Below are 20,014 nucleotides of genomic sequence, written 5' to 3'. Positions count from 1 at the left end.
ACAATGCATCAGTAAGTTATCTGACCTACAACAGTTTTGGACAAAAAAATCTTCATAAAACAAAGCAATTAACACTTATAAGGAAAGGAAAAATTAATAGAAATGGGAAAAATTTTAAATGACAGACGTGAAAAAATATATGTAAACCAATAATGCCAGGCATGGTGGGCATGATACAGAAATAAGCCACTAAGAGGGTGGTGCAAGGCCAGAATTCACTGATGGAGGGAATTCTCATCCATGAAAGGTCTATTACTTCCCTATAACGTCCAACTGGGAGGGGCATTACTGCTGTTAGTAAATGGCTTCTTACATTCAGCTTTTGCTGACCTTTTTATTTTAATGGTTTTAAAGGATCTATTTCTTCTTTGGCTTTTTCCCGGTTAGGGGTCGCCACAGCGGATCACCTGTCCGCTCATGATTGGCAGTGGAGTTTTATGATGTCGAGTTGCCAGCCCGGCGCCCAACGTTCCACAGAAAGCACACACACACGCACTCACATCTAGGGCCAATTTAGTGTGTCCAATCCACCTATAGCATGTCTTTGGGATGTGGGAGGAAACCAGAGCACCCGGAGGAAACCCATGCGACCACAGGGAAGACATGCAGACTCCGCACAGAAGGCACCCCAGCCAAGGATTGAACCACAGAACCTCTTGCTGTGAGGCAACAACGCTAACCGCTGCACCACCGTGGCTGCCCTATTTGTGTTTATTTTTGGTGTTTTGTTAAGAAATAACAGTCCTTTCCATTTTTATTCATAGTGAAATATCTCAACTATCACACTTTAAACATAGCTCGATAACAGTCAATAAAATCTGTATCTGGCAAATCTGTGTGTGCGTGTTTTAAAACAGTGCCAGAAAGCAACATCTCAACTTAACTGACAAGACCTGTGACATTTTATCACACAGAACATGATTTAGCAACAAAAGCTGCCCTTTGAGCATTACTGTGAGAAATATCTTATCTGAATTTCTCTAAAAGCACCAGTAACGTTTGTGTGTGTGGTGTATGTGTGTGTGTGTGTGTGTGTGTGGGGGGGGGGGGGAATCACTGAAGCTGTGACATTCTGCACTGTACTTTATAACAATGGAGAAGACAGACACAAATACACACAAAGTTTTGAACTGCTATAGCTTCAGATACAGCTGTCAAACCACCCAGCTCTGAGGTACACACAGATGAAGTTTGGAGTAGGACCTGAATGGCCCCAAATCAAGGTGCAACTCAGAGTGGGGTGGAGGGAAGTCAGCAGTCAACACTGGCGCGCGCATCCTGGGGAGACAGATGCAGTCCAGCCAGCTGCAATGTTGAAGACAACTGAAGAAAGATGTGAACTGCATTGCAGCACTACAGACTTGGGACATGTGCTCATTTCTGCCAGCTAGCCAGCCAGCCTTCATGGGATATGGGCAGAAAAGCGCATATCCCAGGGGATGGCACAGCAGGCCCTCACTTCACTGGTAACAGGGTTAGGTTACAAAAAGGAAAAATGTCTCATGGCTGCCTCAGTGACGGCCACAATCCAATCAGCTTTCACCCCAGTGACATGGAATGAATGAATGAGCAGTAGTCATAACTCTCATCTGTCCAAGTTTTCACAGAATGTCCAGATTTTTGCCTCACGTTTGTGGTCTGTTTCTCATAAAATTATAGTTTTCTGGAAAATCACTGGCAAATTATTGAGGACTGAAGCCAGAAAATAGTATCAGACATTTGAGTTTCAAACTTCACATCCTTCAGAAAATTAATGCTAATGCAAAACCTGCTATTCTATCAACTTTCTAAGTTTTTAAGAGAAATATTTAAAAAGTGTCCCTATTTTCGGTTCTTTGGTCCCATTTTTTTGTTTTGGCTTTGTCCAGATTCCTTGCTCTAAGAGGTTGAGAGGTATGGCAGTAGTGATTACATGGTTAGCAGGCAAAGGAAATACAGAAAAAAATAAGAAAACCATCAATCAAACCATGAAGTTTGGTCCAGTAGTTTATCAAAAGGATCATGGAGCTGATGAGCTTTACAATGGCATAATTTCACTTTGTAAGCAATCCGTGCTGCCCACTATTGTTTTCTTGACCATGCCCTATGCAGTATTAATGTCCAGATCCTTCTGAGGGTTGACCAATCACAGTTCAATATTTTTGAAGGCCAACCTAAAACTTCTGTTTAGTACATACAGGAATAAGCAACATATCAGCTAATAAAATGCCTGGTAGGTATAAGGACAGTGTAATTATGAATTCCTCAGGCAGCCAGCACTTTCTAAAAACTTCAAACAAGTGAAGTGTGCTACTAGCTTTGCAATGTATATAGAACCCTTCCAAACTGAATACACATATGACATGCTAGACAAAATTTTCTTTATATGGTACTTTGATTTGCCTGGGATGTGATGAATCAGATTTCAACCAGTAAGAAGAAAAATATACACTGAGCTGATTATATGCTAATATCTTCCATAAGCAAGGATAAAACATATTAAAGAGAGGCATCTTCAAGAAAGATTTGCTACTATTTTGCATCAAATAGTACTGAAAGCATACACAAAAGTTGAAAGCTACAGATGTTTTTCTAACTCATGTAATGCACAATCTTTTCCTCTCTGCATACAAGATGTCTTTATCCTGTGCACAAGAAGGGCATTGAATCTAAAAAATGTTTCTGTTCTTTTATCCCATCCTCTGCAGACCTGCTGTCATTCAGCTGATGCTCTTCAGACCTGTCAATCTGGCACAACCACAAATACTACACTTCCAAATACCTACGTATTGTCTAGCAGTAGCCACAGTGAAGTAAAGGACACAAAATACTTTCAGTACCTCAAACCAAGGATTCCAGGGAGGTGGGAATGAGTCACTGAGTATTAGATTATTTTTTTTTGTTGCTGCCACTGACGTCAGGTCCTACCTGCCCCTATAGTCACCTCCTGTCAAATAATCCCAGTGTGAACCCCACTATGAGAGGGCCTCCCTACTGGAAGAGGACCTCAGCATGGAGTCCTCCCTCTCTATGCATGAGTCAAACAGAGGTTAAAGGGTTTGCCACGCAAGTGGAGCAGGATGAGGCAGGTAGGGACTCCCATATTGTTGCTTGCAGTGTTTTTCTGTTAGCCTCAAGTCCCAGCCCAAATATGCTGATAATATTGTCACGATGTATGGACAATAGAGAGCTCACTGAGTACATGCCCTGTCCCTGGCACAAAGGGTGGCCACACCTTCTCTGTCCTCCTATCTAGTCAACCCTGCATCACCTCTCCAATCTCTGGTCTTCACCTGAGCTCTGCCAGACACAGATATCTGTCATGCCCCTCCCCTCCAAAACAGGTATATCCAACCTCCCTGCAAGCATCATCAGGCAACCAAGCCTCTAATCAAACTTAGATTATCTGGGCTTCATCCAGGTTTTATCCTCAGTCTGCCTTGAGTAATAGATTTGTGAATGTGTTTTTTTTTTTTTCCTTTTCATTTTTTTTTTCATCATCCCTTTATGTCATCAATAAAACCTGCACCAGTCAATAACAAAACTCGCAGCATTGTGAGTCAGAAAAGGCACTCACTACTACCCTTCTTTTGACTGATACCTGCATTAAAACATCACTTAATATCTATCTCTGGTTCACTGTGTCTGCTAACTCTAAAGACAATTCTTACTGTATTTTAAAATAGCCAGAACAGCCAACGCCTTTGCTATTCTTGGAATTAAATGTCTGCTTATGGACCCTGCAAATTTGTACACACAGAGCTGTTGACAGACTTCCTTCTTTATATGTCTTTCTTGTGGACTGCTATAATACTGTAAAACGTGTTAAGACTACTACAAAAAATTAACTATATGGATAACTGAATACCATAGAATGATTCACTCTTTTTAAAGGAGGAAGTTGGAAGGAGAGCTGAAACATGTCAAATATTGATCTTTCTTCTGATGGCTTGGCCTCAGCAGCTGGCTCAAACCATCTAATGAATATGGGTCACTGCAGCCACACAAAAGGAAGTTAAGTGCTGTTCAAAGAGGTCAGCTTAAGTTTCATTAGCTTTTACTAATAACATAAGGTAAATATGTAATTTAAATAAAAACTTCTGGTAAAATAACAGACCAGTTCTGTAAGTTTAAAATTATACCAATGTAATTAACCTAGTCAATACATTAAAGGTATCAGATTTAAGGAAGGTCTACTGTCTTCATTTCCTTTTCAAAGTTATATGTACCCATTAATGACTGGCATTCTATAAAGAGACTAGTCAAAGTCTTGCCCAGACTATTTAACAATGAATCGCTTAAAATTAATGACCATGAACTACTTAGAACCAACACATTCAGGCTACCTCTAGCAATCTTAGCCACGTCAAATAAGACCACCACAGCCTTCCTGATTAGGTAATGGCACAGATTTCCTTGGATGGTACACCCCCCACTCACAAATACTGTTACCTGAAATCTCTTTTGGCTACAAGTGATGGCAGCAGTGCTACCATTGCTTCAAAATTATGGCAAAAAGACATTTCCGATTCATAGGCAACAACAAAACTTCAACTCTAGAACAAACATGTGCTTTACAATTCTTCTGTAGTTGCAAACTTCAATGTTTGAAGATGGCAGTGAAACAATTTAAAGACAACAATTAAAAGAATGATTCTTATGATAGGCTGTAAGGCATAGCATTTCTAAACTTAAGCAGACAAGGGCAAATTATAAAATTTCCAAACAGTACAACTGCCTGCAATACCATGCTTACTTTGAATTTCAATAGAATATGAATAAAGAAAGTGAACTTATCTAGCATAAATAAACATGAACTGAAATATAAATAAAAGTATTCCTTAATGTTGCATAGCCGACAAGTACACAGTAGGCACAAAATTACCAAAAAGAACTAAGGAACCGTGAAATGTAAACCAATATGTTACGACTCCAGCTGTCCATCAAAAATACCAGCAAACCCCACTCAATACAACTTTTCTCTGGGCATTATGCATATGCGCACGTAAAGTTAAATTTAAAGGCATCCTCTTTCCTTTCTGCATATAAAGGCAGGCATATTGCTACCAATGACCTCCGGTGTAACACTATCCCACTGAATTATACAGTAATCAGTTCATTCTCCACTGTATACCTAGCTGTCCTTTCCACAGTAGGTCATGCCATTACTGGTATGTCCTCAAACTCGAGTAACAGAGTTGAAATGGATATTTAGTGCTACACTATTTCATATCTTTCATTTGACAGGCATCGTGTACACAGCATCTTGCTTTTTAGTAGCCTAGTTATCAGATAACTGTTGTACCAGAATTGTGCAGAAAAATCATGTAAAAAATGCAAACCAATGTCTAAATGACAGCAACAAAACTATCTACATGTACAGATTCAGAATATCCATTAATGATGCTAAGAACCCAGATTATAAAATATACTTAGATAAACAGAGGTTCGAATGAGCAGAAGAGAATGAGTAAAAGATGGAAAAGCTTTTTCTTTCAGATAAAAAATATGGAAGCAATACAGTACTACTGACTACTGGTGAAGGCTGAAGGTGCAGTCACTACAAAAATCTGAATTAATCAGGGTTTAGAAAAAAGATACTATGATAACAATCAATGACCGACCATGGCTGAAGCAGGACTTACTTATGACTGGTGAGGCTTAACCATAAACCTCAATCCAACTCAGTATGCAGGGTTGAACGTCACATAAATATGAAGGTGAAGACAGAGATTGCATTCTTCTGGCAATTTCATGGCTTGGTTGATTGTGAGTCACTTAGTACAAACACCATTAGTCCACAGGTAGAGGCAAAAACAGAATCCATACAGTCAACCTTTTCAGGGTCTGCAGAACCTTGAACATCTGCAATCTAAGCCACACAACCATCAGAATGTAAATTAGGCTAAAAAAAAAAAACACTCGCATAGTTGGTGTTCCTAACTATTGATTCTTCCTTGGGTGGAGTAGTTCTCATCCAAGGATTTCCCCACAATCACTGCCAGCAGTGTCTGTTAGCGCCCCTTTCACAGTACTCTGATACATGGATTTCCCCATTATCACCTACACTATCTTTCATCAGAATTTTTTTTTCTCATTATTGAACTGAACTCTGATCAATGTAATCTATGGATTTCCTGGTCACCTCTCCCAGACAGCAGCTTCAGAGGAAACCTTTACATCTAAGCATTCCATTTCTGCAGTTTCCAGTAGTGACCTGTACGATCAGCAAGTTCCAGGGTGTACTAACCCCTACTTGTAGAACTTCCATGAATCTCCAAGGTGTCCTTTACCTAAATGATTGTGGTACACTGACTAGACTGTCGCTAGTGACATTAGTCTGTATGGGCTCCTGTACCATCTTAGTTAACTCATATGGTTTTAGTTCACTAATGTCTTTTTTAATCTTTTCTTTCACCAGGCCATTCTGAACATCAGCAAGCCAAATGGAATTCCACTTCGTCCACTACACCCGAGGGTTGTGCTTATCACCAGACCAGGGGCCACCATCCATACAGGCAACTAACCAAGAGTGAGATGGAAGATTTTCCCTGGTCTAGATAAATGCACAGCTCAGCTCCAAAGGTATCTCCTTCAGTAAGCCTTTTTTTTATTTATTTACTTAACCCCCACTGCCTTGTGGCAGCTTGGACAGGCAGAGTTCCTACATTACCAGTAAAGGAATGATATGTGCTTACATTCATGCACCAAACTCTGCTACAGAATGCAGATGTGTAGCTTAGGAGGTACTTGTACTCAGCCCTTCATGCTGCCTTACTGCAACACACCCAGACTCTGCTTGGTATCAGTATAATAGCAGAACAGGTTGCCAGTCTCCCCAGGATGGACAAGCTAGTGCTGGCCACTTCAATCATCCTACCCATTCAGCTCTTTCAGTGCCAAGGTCACTGATTAAACATGGATATTACAATCAAGGTTTTATTCCCTCCATGGCACGTACCCAGCAGTGATGTCTTTTTAATCACCATCAGCGTCCTGTAAATGTTGGGAATGCTCAGATAATGAACTTTTTGACTGCCACTTTCCTTTCTAAATTCAACCAGTTAAAATGGTTCAACATCCATGCTTATTTTGACCACCACTTTCACAATATGGATTTCTTTTTGTGAGAGGCCACCTCAATGGCATCTACATCAGTCAGCTGGTTTTGCTTGGTGAAGTTCTACATGCCACTACTGCTAAGCTATTCTTATCCATTCCATTTTAAGGTCTGTAGAGTAATGCATGCAATCACTAGTTTTCTAAAGTTAGTTTTGCACATCCCTTGAGTGTTTGGTGATGCACACTATACAAGTAGGTTAATTTCTTCGGTACTACACTATCAAAATGTAATTAAAAAGTATGCATTCAGTTCCAAGCTCTCACAGATGCACTTGCTAAAAAGGTGCAAAGACATGGATCATTTTTTTTTTTTTTGAGGCTACTGTCGCCACTGTGGAGTAGACCAGTGGAGTCTTATTTCATGATTCCCGACCCTTGGGAAACCAGAGATTCCAGAACTGTCTCCTAGGTATAGGCACTACTACTTCCGGCTCCTGCCAGATCTTGTGCATGACATGCACTACCACCTTGTTGGCGGGAGGAACCACTCAAGAGGACAGTAGGGCAGAGCAGAAATCTTCCTGCAGAATTTCCTCTGATTTAGAGACCGGGTCAAAAGGATAACTCCCCTTCTGTCTCATTAGTTCAAGAACCTCCCTGAACTAGAGGTATTCAGGAGGAGACAGTGAGAAAGCCTCCCCTTCACCAATTTAGGCATCCAGAGGGAAAGAATGCTTAGGGGAATCTACATACTTCCTCTTCAGTGCTTTTTTTTCTTTGACTTCACAAAGAGAACCAGTCCAAGGTGTTAGAGAAATAGTTACTGCTGGATATCCCATGCCTCTCTCTTCTGTAGCTTTCTGTTACCTGAAAATCTGGAAAATGACCAGACTCCATACGCCAAGCAGTTCTAATATACTGCCAAAAAACTTTACTCTTAAATCTAGCTCAAAGGTGCAGAGGAATTGAGCCTTACTGCAGTGCCAATGGCCTGTGTACAAGCAAGACTTGCAGGTCTTATTGTAGAAGGCCAAGCAAGATGGGAGGGATGAAGTGGCTGAGACTACCTCGTCCATTCTGGTCAGGATGATTACAGCAAGACTTCCTCACTATGAGCAACTTCTTGTAAGGCAAGGAAACACACTCCCAGAAATACGGCATCTTGAAACAGAAAAGTAGCAGGCAACTTCGAACTGTCTGTGGAAGTGTGCATGCATTCAGCCTATTAAGGCCAGCACAGAGTGCAGCGCATGCACTGACCTAAACTTAGAATATATGGGAACATTAGGCACATGCAAATATATAGAACAGCTGTATACAAAATCCAAATGAAAACATTTTTAAACACCTGGAAAAGTACAGTTGTGCACACTTACCATAAATTTAGATGTTCGAGTTTATTCACTGTTGCAGTCATCACATTTAGGTTATCTGCCTGCAGGTAAGCCCTCAGCCGGCCTGAATACCAGAGTCTTTGGATTTCTGCATCAGATGCTGTCTCTTCTTCCATGACGTCAGGTCGTCAGGGGTATAAAACATGCAGCAGACGCCATTACATCAGTTTTTCTTGCCCCAGATGTCAGGTGCCCCCACAATAGTAAGCAATTATATGGAACGGTACACCCCCATCAAAAAGCAAATTCACCAGAAAAAATAAATACACCAAACAAGAAGTAAAGGTAGAGCCAAGAGAAGTCAGGGGGCTGGAGGGAGGATAACCAGGACTGCAACAGTGAATACACTCGAACATCTACATTTATGGTAAGTATACACAACTGTACTGTGTTCTTCATGTTTCACTGTTGCAGTCATCACATTTGGGTTGATTCCTAAAGCTAAGGAAGTGAGGAGGAAATTAAAGAGCATTAGGGCCAGCTATTAAACCCTGCAAGGCAGCAGTGGCAAATCCAGCTCTGGATTTAGAAAAGATAGGCATGTGGTAATGCTTGGTGAAGGTATGTACAGAGCTCCAGGTAGCAGCCTTCTAGGATGCCCCTGGTAGGGACTCCTCTGAGAAAAACTGCAGAGATAGATGCAGCCCTGGTGGAATGTGATCTTATCCCCTGTAGGGTAGGTTTTCCATGGTGCTTGTAGCAAAAATTAATTCAATGGGCTATGCATTTGGAAATGGTTTGCTTTGAAATGACCTTCCCCGTTGACCCTGCAGCAAAGCCAACTAGCAGATGTTCAGATTTTCTGAGAGGCTTAGTCCTGTCCAAATAAAATCTAAGTTGCCTGTGCAAGTCCTTTGTTTTGTGGATTAGGGAAAAAAGTAGGCAAATGAATGGACTGATTTAGGGCTACACTAGACACCACCTTGGGCATAAAGGAAGGATTAGTCCGGAGGGAAACCCTGTGTGCATGGAAGACAATGAAGGGTTCCACTGCCATGATGGCCTGTAATTCAGACACTCTTCTTTGCTGAACTGATGGCTAGAAGGAAGGCAGTTTTCCAAGAAAGGAATTTCAACTCTGCTGTTGCAGCTGGCTCAAAGGGGGGGGGGGGTGAGCTTTTCCAGTACAAAGTTAAGGTCCCAGGCTGAAGTGGGAGCTCTCCTGGTGGGGTCTTAAATTTGTGGCCCCTCTAAGGAATTGCTTTAGCAAGGGGTGAGAGAAAAAGGGTGGATCTGTATTATAATGTGCTGAAATGGCAGAGGCATTAACTTTAATTGACAAGAAGGATAGGCCCCTGTGAAGCATTTCTGTTAAGTACTGTAGAATCTGAGGTAAGCTGGGCACCGCTGTGCCCATCCCTTGAGTCTGGCTCCAGGAACAGTATCTTTTCCACTTTTCAGCATAGGATTTTCTAGTACTATACCTCCTTGCCTCCAGAATGACATCCAGTACCTGCTTACTGAGGGATGCTAAGGGAGAGCTCAAGGAATTAGCCAGGCTGCAAGGTTCAGGGTTTGAAGCTGAGGGTGCAAAATCAGGCATGCCTGCTGGGACAGCAGGGAAGGGGTCTGAAGCAGGTGCCATGGTTGTTGCAGTGCCATACTGTGCAAGAGGGGGTACCAGTGCAGTCCGGTGCAATCAGTATTGTCCTTGGCTTGTTCTGTTTGATCTTTAGTAGAACCTTTGAGAGGAGAGGCAGAGGGAGAAAGACATAAACTGAGAGGCTTTCCCAGGTAAAGGACAGGGCATCCACTTTCCAAGCTTGGCTGTGGGGAGTTCTTGTGCAGAATTTGTTCAATTGTTAGTTCTGAGGAGAGGCAAACAGGTCCATCTCTGGAGTCCCCCATTTGTTCCTCAAGAGGTTGAATATTTTGGCTTCTAGTTTCCATTTGTGTGGGTCCATGAGATTTCGGCTTGTCGTCTGCCAATGAATTTAGTATGCCTGGCAGGAATTGAGCTTGCAGGTGTACTTGGTAGCTCAAGGCTGTGTTCCACAGAGTCATGGCTAGTCTGCAGAGAGGGTACAAGTGGGTTCCTCCTGTTTGTTTATGTACCACATAACTGTGGTGTTGTCTGTCTTTACCAATAGTTGTCCTGGAAGAATACTGTCTTTGAAGGCTGTCAGAGCATTCTGTACAGCTAACATTTCTTTTTGATTGATATGCAGGTGCATCGTTCTCAGGTTCCATTTGCCCTGAATGCACTGCCCTGCCATGTGAGCCCCCCATGCACAGTCTGATGCGTCTGATGTTAGGGTTTGGGCAGCAGGGGGTAGAGTGAAAGGTAGTCCCTTGTTGTGGTAGCAGGCCTCTGCCCACCAAAGGAACTCTGCCTGGATACAAGGATTGATAGAAATCATTATTTCCAGGTCCTGAGAATGTTGACACCATAGGCTTTTTAGATACCATTGGAGTTTCCTCGTACACAGTCTTGCATATGGAATTAGTAAAATGCAAGACGCCATGAACCCCAGAGCTTGCAGTATTTTCCTTGCAGATAGCTGGGGTTTTGTGGCCAATAGTTTGAAGTAGGTTGTCAAGTAAACTTGTTTATCTGGAGTGAGGAATGCCATCTGGGAAGCTGTGTTCAAGCTTGCTCCCAGGAATACAACCTGTTGGCAGGGTACTAGGTGAGATTTCTTTTCGTTGATGGTTTACCCCAGTGAGGTTAGAAGTTTCTTTATGAATGCAGGTGTTGTAATAGCAAGTCCTGGCTTTCAGCCTGAATCAGACAATCGTCCAAATATGGGTAAATATGAATATTTCTCTGCCTGCAAAATGCAATGGCTGAAGCTAGGCACTTTGTGAATACCCTGGGCGCAGTAGATAAGCCAAAAGGAAGTGCAGAGAACTGATAGTGCATGGAGCCTGCCCTGAAGCGTAGGTATTTCCTGCAAGATTCCCTTATTGGGATATGCAGGTAAGCTTCCTTTAAGTCTAGGGTTGCCAGCCAGGCATCCTTGGCTAGCATGGGAAGAAGCTGTTGCAGAGTTAGCATTTTATATTTTGGAACTACCAGAAAGGTGTTGAGAATAGAGAGGTCCATGATAGGACGCCAGGAGTTGTCTTTTCTGGATACCCGAAAAACTCGAATAAAAGCCTTGTCTCCTTTGTTCTGCTGGGACAGGCTGAATAGCCCTGATATTGAGGAGAGAGAGAACCTGCTGTTGGGCCTCGGCCAATTGATTTGGGGGTAGGTCTGGCCAACCATTTGATGTTGGTAGGGTGTGGAAGTGGAATCTGTATCTTTGGGAAACTATGTTCAAAACCCAATTGTCCTGGGTAATGAATTCCCAGTTTTTTGCATGCAGGGTGAGCTTTCGAAGCCTGAGACTGTAGCCTAGGTGGTCTGCTGTTCCTGCGTTTGGACTGAAAAAGCCTAGAAGGGACTGGAAAGGACCAGTTCTTAGAAGGCCAATGCCTACTGAATCTGGAAGGCTGTACTTGTAGGAAATCTTTAACAGTTTGCATAGATTTAGCTTTTCCCTCCATCCTTTTGAGGATGACTTCTGCTTTGTTACCAAAAAGGCAATCTTGGTTTAAGGGAGCATCCAGTAATTTAGCTTTTACATGATCTGGCAAGTTTTGTTCCTTAAGCCAAGCATGCCTTCTAAGTACAGACCCAGTGACAGCAGCCCTGCAAGATGCTTCTAAAGCATCAAAACCACATTGCAAAGTATGTTTACCAACTTGTTCTGCAAAATGCATTAAATCCTGTAATTCTTTGTGTTCAGTACAGTCAGGAATCAACATCATTTTCTGTTTAAGTAGCACCATAACATGCTGCTAATACTTTAACATATGAAACTGGCAATTTAAAGCCCTGATGGCCAAAGTAGCAGAAGTGTATACCTTCTTACCCCATCTGTCTAAGGCTCTAGAATCTCTATCAGAAGGGGTAGGATTTTTGGCAGTAGTAGCCTTAATACCTTTTGGTCCTTGGGAAATGGTCTCTGGATCTACAGAAGGATTCTTGAAGAGGAACTTGTGAGAGTCAGGTACTCTGTAATACCTGTCAGGTTTTCTGGGAGCTGGAGGTAAAGTGTCTGGGGAAAGGCTAGATTCCAAAAAAGCATCATCTACAATGTCCAGAGCAGGATGGATAGCTAAAGGCCTGTGATGAGGTAGGAGTAAGAATTCCCTAAGCCTCTTTTTGGAGTCAGAGTAATCCTGGTTTTCCCAGCGGAATTCTCCCTAAGAGTGTGCAAGGTTTCACCAAAAGAAAAATCTTCTGGAGGGGAAGCAGACGGAATGGAATCCTCTGCATCAGAATCCTCATAAGTAGATAAGGGCAAATCCTGGTAATCAGAAGGAGCAGAAAAATCTGATTCCTGATCAGAAGAATCAGAAAGAAACTCAGTTATAGTTCCCTTAGAGGGGGAAGGCTGGCTTACTCTAATCAAGGTAATGAGGTCTTCAGCCATTCTAAGCATTAGTTTTTTAGGCATATGGGCCTGGGCCTGTGGTTTGGTCATCGGTTTTCTAGGCGTGGTGCGAGTTTTAGGCCTGGTTTAATATGAATGTCTGTAGGCCTGAATACACCCTCAGAAGCCACTGCCTGCACAGCGGCTCCGGACCCATCCAAGGTAGAGACATCCACAGGTTCCACAGTCGAAGAAGCATCTTGCGGCATACTGGACTCCAAATGGGTCTCAGTAGAGGCCTGCGAATCAGAAGTAGTGGGTATCAGGGGCTGCGAAAGCACCTCACTGAGTACCAGTGGACTGGTGACTAGCTTAACAGAAGCGTTGTCAGCTGTTTTGGACCTATGTGGTCTGTCTCTGTCTTTATCCTTATGTTTTTTCGGAAGATCGGTAGTCGGATGGCTTGACAAAGCCATTTCAGAGTACACAGAATGAATACAAAAATTAGCTGCAAAAATAGCCTGATGACAGATAGTTCGGGTTTGAATAAGGCGCAAAACTGACAACAGGGGACGTCATGGTCTGGGCCTAAGCAGGGAATGCAGTAAGAATGAAAATCTCAATGAGGTATTTGCTTTCCACAGGTAAGACAATTGCTAACTTCGGTTAGAGCAAGAAAAATGATCCCCAACAGGGTACTTAACTTTTTTTGAAGACTTCAGGTCTGAAACTCGAAAACGAAAATTTCAGGAGTCAGCCGACCAACACTTGCGAACTGCTTCTGCTTCGGGCACCGTACGGCAAGAAAGACTGATGTAATGGCATCAGCTGCATGTTTTATACCTCTGCCGACCTGACGTCATGGAAGAAGAGACAGCATCTGACGCAGAAATCCGAAGACTCTGGTATTCAGGCCGGCTGAAGGCTACCTGCAGGCAGATAACCCAAATGTGATGACTGCAACAGTGAAACATGAAGAATATCAGAATTCCAAAAAAGTTGAGATCTCTCCCCACCCATCCACACCCCCAACTCTCACAAGGTGATATGTGTACGATGATAAGTAGGACAAGGAAAAATGAATGATCACAAGGAAGCCAGGAGTGTTAGACGGTCAGGCTCATCGGGAACACTGGGGGTTGGCAGAAAGCCACTGGGTACAATTCATAATCACTGGTGCACAGTGAAGCTGGGCTGATATGCAGTGTACCTACATACTAAAATCCTTAATGGTTCATAGTCAGTTGCACAGAGGGTAGCCAGGTTTTATATGTGGACTTGTTCCTCTCTGTAGATACTGCACTCCATGTACACAGTACACTTGCAAACAAACCCCTCTTATCATAAGTGATTCACCATCATAGCATCACTGAACTACCAGCTGGTCCTAGTAGGGGTAATCCCCCAGTTGAATAACAGGAAAATGCCTACTGGCGACAAACTTCTCTGTGGCTCAGGTATACTTCCTACCTCAGTCAAACTTGTCTCAACTCACAAGCTTAGGCTCGTGAGCACTCACCACTGGGAGGTCTGCACAGCACCAGATCCCCTCATTATATTATGCTAATGAGACTAGCTCTGCCATCAAGCCCACAAATTAACTTTCTGATTCACAGTTGAGCAACAGAATGGAGCACAGCAAAATACAGCAGGAGACATCCCTGTACAAAGGAATACAAACCTTTGTTTGCAGATGTTCCCCACTGCACTGTGTTAATGGCATGTGGCAGTAGCAGGCACAGGTCAACAGCCACATAAAGAGAATATCAATTTACAACACAAAGTAACAGTACCACAACTGACACAGACCATGTTCATTACTATGCAAGGGCTCTAGCTGTCAGCAAGTGATATAGGCTAAGATCTCTCGCCTAGCTGCTAGTTTGCCTCCAGATATATTAAAGAAACATATATTGTGGGTTGTCATGAACTGGATCACCATGGACTACTTTAGGTCCCTACTGTGCAGGGCAATATAGTACTACCCAGACGTTGCCTGTATTGTAGTTGTCCTTGGACAGCAAACAGCAATAAGGCAGTTACGATTTTAAATAATTTAGTGGTATATTTGCCCATACATGAATCTGGTGCAACAGACAGCCCTGTACTTCAGGCAGTGGTGAGCAGCTCTACCATTGATCTCTGCAAAGCACAAGACAGACTCTCTGTGCATAAATATTTATTGTGTTAGCATCACAAGAAGGGCACAGAATCTGGCAGAAGAAACTGAAACTTTTGCTGATACTATTACCATCTGGAAAACATAAGACAGAAATCGCCATCAATATCCATGCTCCTGGGAAGCTAGAGAGGATTTAACTATTATTAAATGTATATGCTTCAGTATCCTCACCAAAATTACTTTTTGAAAGGTTAGAAGATGCAATGAAACATATGACAAATGGGGATGAACTGAAAAGAGTGCATAGTACATCAGTCTGTACTACATCCTCCTGTACTCAATTATGTGATGTTAGCATCACAAGGGGGTATAGAATCTGACACAAGAAACTGAAACTTTTGCTGATACTATTACCATTTGGAAAAAATAAGATACAGAAATCATGCTCCTGGGAAGCTAGAGAGGATTTAACTATTATTAAATGTAGTATATGCTTCAGTATCTTCACCAAAATTACTTTTTGAAAGGTTAGAAGATGCTATGAAACATATGACAAATGGGGATGAACTGACAAAAGAGTGCATAGTACATCAGTCTGTACTACATCCTCCTGTACTCAATTCAAAATGAAAAGGAGCTTGTTTTATATTACCAGCGAGGAAGGTGATCATGTTTACCAATGGAAATCCTGAATGGCAGCATACTAAACATTGTGTACAGACTGCTTCTACACGTCTGTGCCCTGTGCTTATGAATACAAGGATTTGTTTTATGTATCACATTTTACCAGTATTTACTGATTATCTGTACTGTAAAATGTTGTAGATAAAGAACAGCTCCTAAAAATCCTAAATGCATGGGTTTTATGAAGTAAAGTGAATTATGTTTTTTGTAGTAAGACAACAGAGAAGCAACATGGAAGATAATTAGCTCCAGAGATCCCTATACACAATCTTATGCATACTATAACTCGCCCCCCCCCAAAAAAAAAAAAACTGTTCCGTTACCTAGCTATACAGTTCCTTCTACAATAATCCTGTCCTTAATGGATTCCCTCAGTGGTTACTTGGCTCTGAACAGCTGTATCATCTCATCGCCAAACCATACATCATGACTGACTTGACTCATTCACTGCCTTGATATCTCAAAAGTACTGATTTTTGACACAAAAGACCAACGTGACCAAACGGCATAAATTCTTCTTACTAAGACATCTATTGGAAAATAACAATAAGACAGACAGCAAATCTGGGGTGGTCAAAAGTGTAATGATTGCAGATGATTACCTAGCAGTATCTGATTACCAATTTTGTTAATTATGTAATGCTCTAGAAAGCACATGTTAATGATCTCCTTTTTATAAACTGCCTAATTTTTTTTTTCATTTTGGTTTTTGTTCCACTCTGCTGCTGAGCATCTAGGACTCTCTCCTGGCAACACTACTGAACAATTCATTTCCTTCTATACGAGAACCCTACAGTTTGTTTTTTGGGAGAAATTGCAAGTAGACTGGGAGTGTGGGGTCATCATACATGAGGAGGAACTGAGTTTGACTTTTAGCCTAATCCCCACTGTGCATGACCAAGCTAAAGGCTTGGTGTACAATAAGTGAGTGCCACATACTTCCATGACTGTTGTAACCCCTCAGGACTGCCCTGCTTCAAAGGATGCCAGCACTCCTGTGTATTTTCAATTCTCCACAGAAGCCTCTGACATGGGACTGACACACACACATGCATGCACACTAAAGAGAGGCAGGCTGATTAAGTTAAGTAACTTCTCTCTTCTATGTACCAGTTCCAAAAAGTACTAGAGCCACTAATCAAACTTGGGCTGCCAATGTCACATTCAGGCTTTTATTCCTCTTCACCATCAGAAGTTGGGCTTATAAATAGCCTCATGTGATACACCAAAGTTTGTGCGGGACCCACAACTAAAGACTATTCTGTTATCAAATGCATTAATTCTGTGCTTACATGTGTCAGTGGTTACGTGAGAAACACAACCAATGTGGAAAAGTGTCATTCTGGACCTTCAATCCATTACTTCTCATCAATATTCACAGATTATGCCTGTGTTTTTCACAAAGGACACGATCGAGTTGTTAGCTAGTTAAACATTCTAAAACTTGGCTATACAGCGCTCTCACCATTTTAAGATATACCAATTTTACATAGCTGGTTTAATGGCACAGCAATTCTTTGCTGGGGTGCTTCTATGACTAGCCACATTCATACAAAGAAAAAATGCTTTCTTGCAAACAGTTGTTCACAGAATCATGGAAATTCAACATGAGGCTGCTGAAATTATTTATCGATATAAGAAACATTTGTGTAAAAGTGGAAGACTTAATAAAACATTTCAGAAAATAAAGATAAAGGGCTGTATTATACAACATCAATGAGAAAATCCTCCAGACAGGCATAGTTAAAATATATCAATGTGCAACACACACATTACAATACTCTCAGGAAATTCATGTAATTACATGGCCCACTGCAGGCTGTTAAGAAGTGGCCATCTCCCCCAAAAACTATTGGGTAACAAATTTATTTTGAGGTACTGCAGCCACAATGACTACCATATCAAGTCATCTAGACATCTTGTAGAAAAACAGAATTAACTGTTATAATGAAAGTACAGCGAAAAAATGGATTTTGCTTTATATAAAGCAGAACTATATACTCATGAGTACATCTGTGTAAATAAAACTTAACATAACAGTAGATGCTAGAATGATCAATATGGGTTATACTCTACCAAGGATACAACAGCCAGCCAGTCAGCTTCCAAAACTTCAGGGCATCCTCCACTCCCCAAACTGTCAGGCAGCTTGAGCTGAGCTAAATAAAAGACAAGTTTGGTCCCTAAGCCCTTAAAAGTATTCCTGCCAACAGAGACAGAGAGGCTAAGCCCTGAAAGGAAAATGCTAGGAACAACAAAAAAATAAATGTCTACAGACTGGCCTAAAAAAACACACCAAAAAACAAGGGGGTGGAGAAAGGAGGTGGATACTGCAGCAGTGATCATTCAAACATCTACTGTTATGGTAAAGTTTACTTACACAACTGTTACTATGTTCATCATAGTAATCACTGCTGAAGTAGCCTTATCTATTTGGTTAGATTACCTTGGGTAACTACATTTGGGAGGTGGAAGGAGAAGAGTCGAGAAGCTCTTGGAGAATGGTACTAGCAAAGCTTGATCTGGACCTGGAGAAAGAGTCAAGCTTATAGTGCTTTCCAAAAAGATGTAGAGAGAGCCAAGTAACAGCTTCTAAAATACTTCTAGAATCCAAACCTTTCCAAAAAGCCATAGATATAGCCATGGCCCTAGTAGACTGGAACTTGACCCTGTCTGGAACAGTTTTGTTATGGTGAGTATAACAAAACTGAATAGCTTTAGACAACCATTTGGAAATAGTTTTTGACACATATTGTCCATTCTTACCTACACAAGAAATGAACAATTGATGGGAAGATCTCAGATTTATAGTACCCAAGTTGTCTGTGGATATTCAAGGTATGGAATATCCCTTCTCACTCATTTTTAGGTTCAGGAAAGGAAACATGGAGCTGGATAGTTTAGTTTAAAGTAACTTGTATACCATTTTAGGCATAAAAGGAGGATTTTTAAAGAAATCCTGCCTCGATGGAAACTGAGATAGGGTTGATTCACCATAAGAGCTTGCAACTCAGATAGCCTTCTTGCAGAGGTCAGAGCAATCAGTAAAATTGGTTCCAATGTTAAGAATCTCAGTTCAGACAGATAAGCTGGTTCAAATTGAGTGTTAGTTTCTTTAACACAAAATAAAGATCTCAAAAAGGGGCCACCGGTTTTCTTGGAGGCTTCATATGCAAAATTCCTTTTAAGAAAATTTTGACATAAGACAGGACTGAAAGAGAAGGACCCATGGGCAGACATCCTGAATGGCCAACAAATGAACCTTGATAGAGGAATAAGAAAAAACATAGGATAGTAACACACACAAAATTGCAAAACCACAGAACAACTAGCCTTGAATGGGTGCTGGTTATGTTGTTGGCACCAACTAGAAAACATTTTTCATTTGCAAAGATATGACTTTCTAGTAGCAGGCTTTCTTGCCTCCATTAGTACCTGCTGCATATCCTCAATAAACAGGTGCCTAAAATAATTAAGACCCTATCATCCAGGCAGTCAACTGAAGTTCAGTGAAGTCAGGGTATATCAAATACCCCTGTACTTGTGTAAGTAGATCCATTCTGTGAGGAATTTTGTGGTAATTGCCCCTGGCCATTTCCAAAAGAAGAGAGAAGCACAGTTGCCTGGGCCATAAAGGACTCATTACAAGGATCTAGGGGTATTCCTACTGAATCTTAAGAAACATCCTGAATATTAGTGGAAAAGCATACACGGACATTCCAGTACAAGGAAAAGAAAAGGCATCTGTCTTCTAGACCTTCTTGCATGGAGTTCTGGAACACAATCTTGCCAATTAATTTTTCAGAGGGGAGGCAAAGATGTCTAGATGTCTACTTGAGGAATTCACCCACAGATCGATCAAATCTTGGGATACCCCTGACCTAGTTTCCTTTCATGAGGGTCTGTCCTAGTCCAGTTCAGCTTGCCTGCCAAACAATTTTTCTCTGAATTAATGTAGGAAGCCTATAGATTGAGGTTGTGCTGTGAAGCTATATCCCAAGCTAACATGGCTAGCTGCAAAGGGGGTATGACCTGGTTATCCCTTGCCTGTTGATGTACCATATGACTGTGATGCTGTTTGTACCCATTTACAGTGGTTCCAGGGACCAAAGATTGTTCAGAGAGTTGATCTCCTTGATATTTATGTGCTTTCATCTGTCTTGGTGTCCCACACCCCCTGCACTTTTATCCTTCCTAAAACTGCTCCCCAAACAAAATCCAAAGCATATGGCGACTGACTACTTTGGAGCAGGGAGGGAGAAGGGGAGACCAGATTTAAGGATACCTGTTATCTCTACCAAAAAAAATCTCTTGACAAACCCCAGCACTGGGATTTGAAAAGACAAAGGATAAACAGACTTCAGATACTACTGTATTTCTCATGTGAAGTCTTGCCAGGGGTATCATGA

The 20,014-nt window shown here is 41.7% G+C and overlaps 1 protein-coding gene across 2 annotated transcripts in view; it reads right to left on the bottom strand.

Annotated features, from left to right (window-relative positions):
- Positions 1–20,014, bottom strand: part of MAP2K5 (mitogen-activated protein kinase kinase 5) — a 3,489,187-nt gene that overhangs the window by 2,859,091 nt on the left and 610,082 nt on the right. The window lies entirely within an intron of this gene.

The sequence above is a fragment of the Protopterus annectens genome, chromosome 7.part0, assembly GCF_019279795.1.
Source record: "Protopterus annectens isolate FY-2018-M chromosome 7.part0, PAN1.0, whole genome shotgun sequence".
Taxonomy (NCBI): domain Eukaryota; kingdom Metazoa; phylum Chordata; order Ceratodontiformes; family Protopteridae; genus Protopterus; species Protopterus annectens.
The sequence above is the reverse complement of the archived record's forward strand: the minus strand, read 5'-3'. Positions and strand labels throughout refer to the sequence as shown.